The sequence below is a fragment of the Helianthus annuus genome, chromosome 3 (assembly GCF_002127325.2).
Source record: "Helianthus annuus cultivar XRQ/B chromosome 3, HanXRQr2.0-SUNRISE, whole genome shotgun sequence".
NCBI classification, from domain to species: domain Eukaryota; kingdom Viridiplantae; phylum Streptophyta; class Magnoliopsida; order Asterales; family Asteraceae; genus Helianthus; species Helianthus annuus.
This window is the reverse complement of record NC_035435.2, coordinates 101,798,681-101,803,867: the sequence shown is the minus strand read 5'-3', so window position 1 is coordinate 101,803,867 and position 5,187 is coordinate 101,798,681. Positions and strand designations below refer to the sequence as shown.

Sequence of the window (5,187 nt, the reverse complement as noted above, 5' to 3'; positions counted from 1 at the left end):
TCGAGGGAGAAATAGTGCTTATTTTTACTTTCGCCCCTCTTAAGGTTACAAGGAATCGGTGGGTCTATATAGTGGGGCCTATAAGTGAGGAAAAAACATTTTAATTCCTCATGTTCGCCTCCACATATTCGACACCACAAACCATAAGAGTGCCGAAAGTAAAAAGAATTACTATCACTCATGTTTGTGTCAGAAATTACCAACCGCCGGGATCTGACGGTTCTGTTTTCAGCAACTGAATCTTGGGCACGGGGGCGTGTTGAGTAGACACGGCCCCGTGTTCAGCCTACTGTCTGACTTAAAACAGGATTGCCAGTTCCAATGATTGAGCACGGGGCGTGTTCAGCGGACACGGCCCCGTGTTGAGCTCTGCAGAAGCTAAAAATCTAAGAAAAATCCTAAAAAAATTAAAGAAAAATAAAAATATGATTAGGCCGTTGATTCCTAACTTTCTTAAAATCCTTGTGTCCCCGGCAACGGCGCCAAAAAAACTTGATGTGCGTGTAGTGTAATATAATTTTGATGTATATTTAAGCCCTTTTTACACTTTTAGCCAAGTTTTAAATTTATAAAACACGATATTCACTAACACTAAACACACATATGGGCAAGTGCACCCATCGTGGACGTAGTATAGTGTTGGTAAGATACCGAGGTCGTCCAAGGACACAAGAGCTTTTAGTACCGGTTTATCCTCAACGTCTAATCAAATCAAAAAGTGAGAAAAATGTTTTAAACTAAGAAAAATAAAAACTAACTAAATGCTGAAAATAAAAATAAAATAAAAACAGATAGACAAGATGAATCACTTGGATCCGACACGTGTATTAGTATAACCTTTGATTATTTTCGCACTTTTGCACTTGTTTAAGAGATTATCTTAGTTATTGTAGTAGGCCCCTCTTTTGAAGGCGACGTTACCCTCAACCCAGTAGTTTGAGTCAGCAAGGATACAATCCTAAAGGGTCGGATTATTGAAAGATAATGAATTAAGTTATTAATGCAAATTGTGGTAGGCCCCGCTTCTGGCGGTGACGTTACCCTCGGCTAAGTAGTCTGAGTCAGCAGGGATACAGTCCTAAATAGCCGGGTTATAGTATTAATAGTAGTTAACTTATGAGGGGGTCAAAGAGTTTGGATCCCCGCCATCCAATACCTATGGGCATTGAAGGAGATCCTACTAAATTTGACCCAGGTCCCAAGCAGGACCTCTAAACGCTGAACAAGGGCAAGACCCTTACCAAACCGTTCCCTTAACCCCCGACCAGGTAGCCAACATACCTCCATATAGACCGTGGAGATATGAATGGTGAAAATCTTTTATTTTATATAGACAGTAAAATAATGCCAAGACACCACGGACAAACGATAAGGAAAGATCACCTTCAACATAAGTAACTAGTTATTAAAGTCATTAATACAAAACCAAATAAAAAGTGCAAAAGATTAAAAATAAAAAGTATTATACTAAACACTTGTCTTCACCAAGTGATGTAAGAGACTTAGGCAAACATGGCCTTGATTGTCAAGAACTCTTACGATCAATCTTGGATCCCGAGACGACTCACACACTCTACGATGGACAATGGATGATGGTGGTGGATGATGGTGTTATGGTGGTGGTGGGTGGTGGATGAAGTGTGAGAGAGGTGGTGTGCCAAGGGATGAGAGAGAATGAAGCCAAGCTCCTCTATTTATAGGCTGGACAGAAGGCTGGACACGGCCCCGTGTCCGCTGGACACGGCCCCGTGCCCGTCTGACATTCTCTCACTTCATTAATTGTAATTGCGAATTACAATTAATGCGCCTGCTGTACTTTCACCACGCCCCCGTGCTCGCTGGACACGGCCCCGTGGTGGGCAATGGAAGCTTCTACTGGTTTGTCTTTTCTGCTGCTTCCTGGGCACGCCCCCGTGTTCGCTGGACACGGGGCGTGTTCAGACTCTGTTTCTTCTCCTTTGCCTTGGGAGGTGCCGTTGAGGGTCCGGGCAATCCACTTTTGTTCCTTTTTCTTGTATTTATGGTAGAATTAGTTGTCTTTTTGCTTCTTTTGTGATTTTGAGCTCATTTCATCCTGAAAATACAAAAGGAAGACAAAAACACTCTTTTTCCAACATTAGTACTAAAAAAGGGTTAGTTTTATGCCTTAATTGATGTGATTTATATGTTGCATTGTACACACATCAAAGACAAATTCGCTGACTTTGACTAGTAGATTTTCAGCGACACCCTGTGGATATTTGACGGATCTATCGGCGAGTTGTATGCTTATTTTTGTAGGGCGTCTTTTCCCTAAGCCGAGTCGTTTGAACATTGATGAGGGCATGAGGTTGATGCTTGCCCCGAGATCGGCCAATGCATTCCGAACAGGGGATTCCCCAATTGAACAAGGAATTGTGAAGCTTCCGGGGTCAAGCTTCTTTTGCGGGAGGTTGTTGAGTAGTAAGGCGGAGCATTCTTCGCCTAAATTAACTAATTGCAATGATTCAATTTTCCTTTTATAAGTGAGAAAGTCCCTCATAAATTTTGAATATTTAGGCATTTGAGTTAGGACTTCGATAAATGGAACATTAACATGCAATTGTTTTAGTAAATTTTCAAACTTTGCGAATTGCTCATCGGTCTTTTGACGAATTAACGGACCGGGGTATGGGACCGGAGGAGTCTTAGTAGGCTCTTGAATTGGTGGAGAAGCCTTCTCTTGTTGCGGCGTGGGTGGAGTTGTGGATTGGCTTCTTTCAGTTGGCGGTGACGGAGCCTCTTCGGAACCCACGGTACGGTTTCTCAACGTCATGAGATGTACTTGCGCCTTTGGGTTGGTTTCGGTATTACTTGGTAACGCATCTTGTGGTTTCTCGGGGAAATTTTGAGCTATTTGATTTAATTGTTTTTCAATGTTTTGTATACTAGCTTGTTGATTTCTAAAATTTGATTCCAATTGTTGAAATCGATCCGAGTTTTTCTTTTCGGTGTCGGAGATTAGGCGAGATACAGTATCTTCAAGCCTTTCTCGTCCACCTAGTTGTTGAGAGAAATTTTGCGACTCGATTCTTTGTTGTTGAAAGTTTGTTCGTTGGTTTAGATTTTGTTGGTTACTACCATTGCCGGGTTCTCTCCAACCAAGGTTATGGTGGTTACGCCATCCTTGGTTGTAGGTACCCGTTGGAGGACCTGACGGCCTAGGTCTATTATCAATGTAGTTTACCGACTCTGTTTGATCATCCATTTCTTTCATACAACTCCAACTTTCATGTGGCCCACCACACCATTCACAAGCCATTACCGAGGCTGTTTTTGTCATTTCTAGCTTTTTGATTTTCGAAGAAAGGGCCTCGATTTGGGCTTGTAAAGAAGTGCTTTCATCAACCTTATGGGCGCCCAGGGCAATAGATTTATTGACTCGGGGAGTGTGCCACTGAAAATTGGTTTGAGCAATTTCCTCAATTTGATTAAATATTTCATTTGGGCAACGATTACCTAAAAGTCCCCCGTAGCTAAAATCAAGTGTTTGTCTTGTGTGTGGCAACAACCCATTGTAGAAAGTGGATACTTGTTGCCACACCGCAAGACCGTGATGAGGACACTTTCTTAGTAGCTCCTTGAACCTTTCCCAAGTTTCATATAAGGATTCCCCATCCTCTTGTGAATATGTATTAATTTCAGTCACTAATTTAGCCGTTTTAGAAGGAGGGAAATACTTATATAGAAACTTTTGGGCTAGTTTATCTCAGGTGTTTACCGAGCCAACTGGGAGGGCGTTAAGCCAAGCCTTAGCTCGGTCTTTTAGTGAAAATGGAAACATTCGGAGGCGGATGGCGTCGTTTGATGCTCCATTGATCCGAAAGGTATCACATATTTCTAAGAAATTAGTAATATGTAGATGAGGATCCTCGTCCGCAAGCCCATGGAAGGTTGCAGAGTTTTGAAGCATTTGTATCAAATGTGGCCGAAGTTCAAAGTTGTTGGCTTCGACATTCGGTGCATTGATAGCGGCGCCGAGATTACCTACGGTGGGTCGTAGGTAATCCATGAGGGTACGTTGGTCCGCCATTGGAAGTGGGTCCCCCGAAATTTTCTCTTGGTTTTTAGCTTTGAGTCTTTTTCGTAGAAAGCGTTCGGGTTCGTCTAGGGGTTCTTTTATGTCTCTACTAGAACTAGAGCTCATACACTACGTGGAAAATGCAAATGTGGCGCCTGAGTACCAAGTCCTGCAATAAAAACAAAGAAGAATGTTGGTCTGAAGCTTCACAACGGCCCCGTGTTCAGATGAACACGGCCCGTGGTCGGAGATACAGTGATTGTTTTCCGGATCCCTGTTACTGGGGAGTTTGACACGGCCCCGTGTTTCACCGACACGGCCCCGTGCTCAACTCTCTGTAACTCGGAAAATAAAAACTGCCAGTAACAATGCTGGGCACGGCCCGTGTCCGACCAGGCACGGCCCGTGCTAAGCTCTGTAGAAACAGAAAAATTAGAAAAATGATTAGGCCGTTGATTCCTAACTTTCTTAAAATCCTTGTGTCCCCGGCAACGGCGCAAAAAACTTAATGTGTACGTGGTGTTATATATTTTTGGTAGATATTTTAAGCCCTTTTACACTTTTTTAGCCAAGTTTTAAATTTATAAAACACGATATTTACTAACACTAAACACACATATGGGCAAGTGCACCCATCGTGAGCGTAGTATAGTGTTGGTAAGATACCGAGGTCGTCCAAGGACACAAGAGCTTTTAGTACCGGTTTATCCTCAACGTCTAATCAAATCAAAAGTTAGAAAAAAAAAAGTTTTTAAACTAGAAAAATAAAACTAACTAAAATGCTAAAAAATAAAATAAAAGTAAAAACAGATAGACAAGATGAATCACTTGGATTCGACTCGTGTGTAGTGTAACCTTTGATTATTTTCGCACTTTTGCACTTTTTAAGAGATTATCTTAGTTATTGTAGTAGGCCTCTCTTTTGAAGGTGACGTTACCCTCAACCCAGTAGTTTGAGTCAGCAAGGATACAATCCTAAAGGGTCGGATTATTGAAAGATAATTAATTAAGTTATTAATGCATATTGTGGTAGGCCCCTCTTTTGAAGGTGACGTTACCCTCGGCTAAGTAGTCTGAGTCAGCAGGGATACAGTCCTAAGTAGCCGGGTTAAAGTTTTAATAGTAGCTTACTTATGATGGGATCAAAG

General features: G+C 42.0%; 1 non-coding gene across 1 annotated transcript; it reads left to right on the top strand.

Moving 5' to 3' along the window:
• The first annotated feature begins 3,566 nt into the window (after positions 1 to 3,566).
• LOC118490813 lies at positions 3,567 to 3,673 on the top strand. The gene has a single exon (XR_004890038.1). It is a non-coding gene; the product is annotated as a small nucleolar RNA R71 (small nucleolar RNA).
• The last annotated feature ends 1,514 nt before the right edge of the window (positions 3,674 to 5,187 follow it).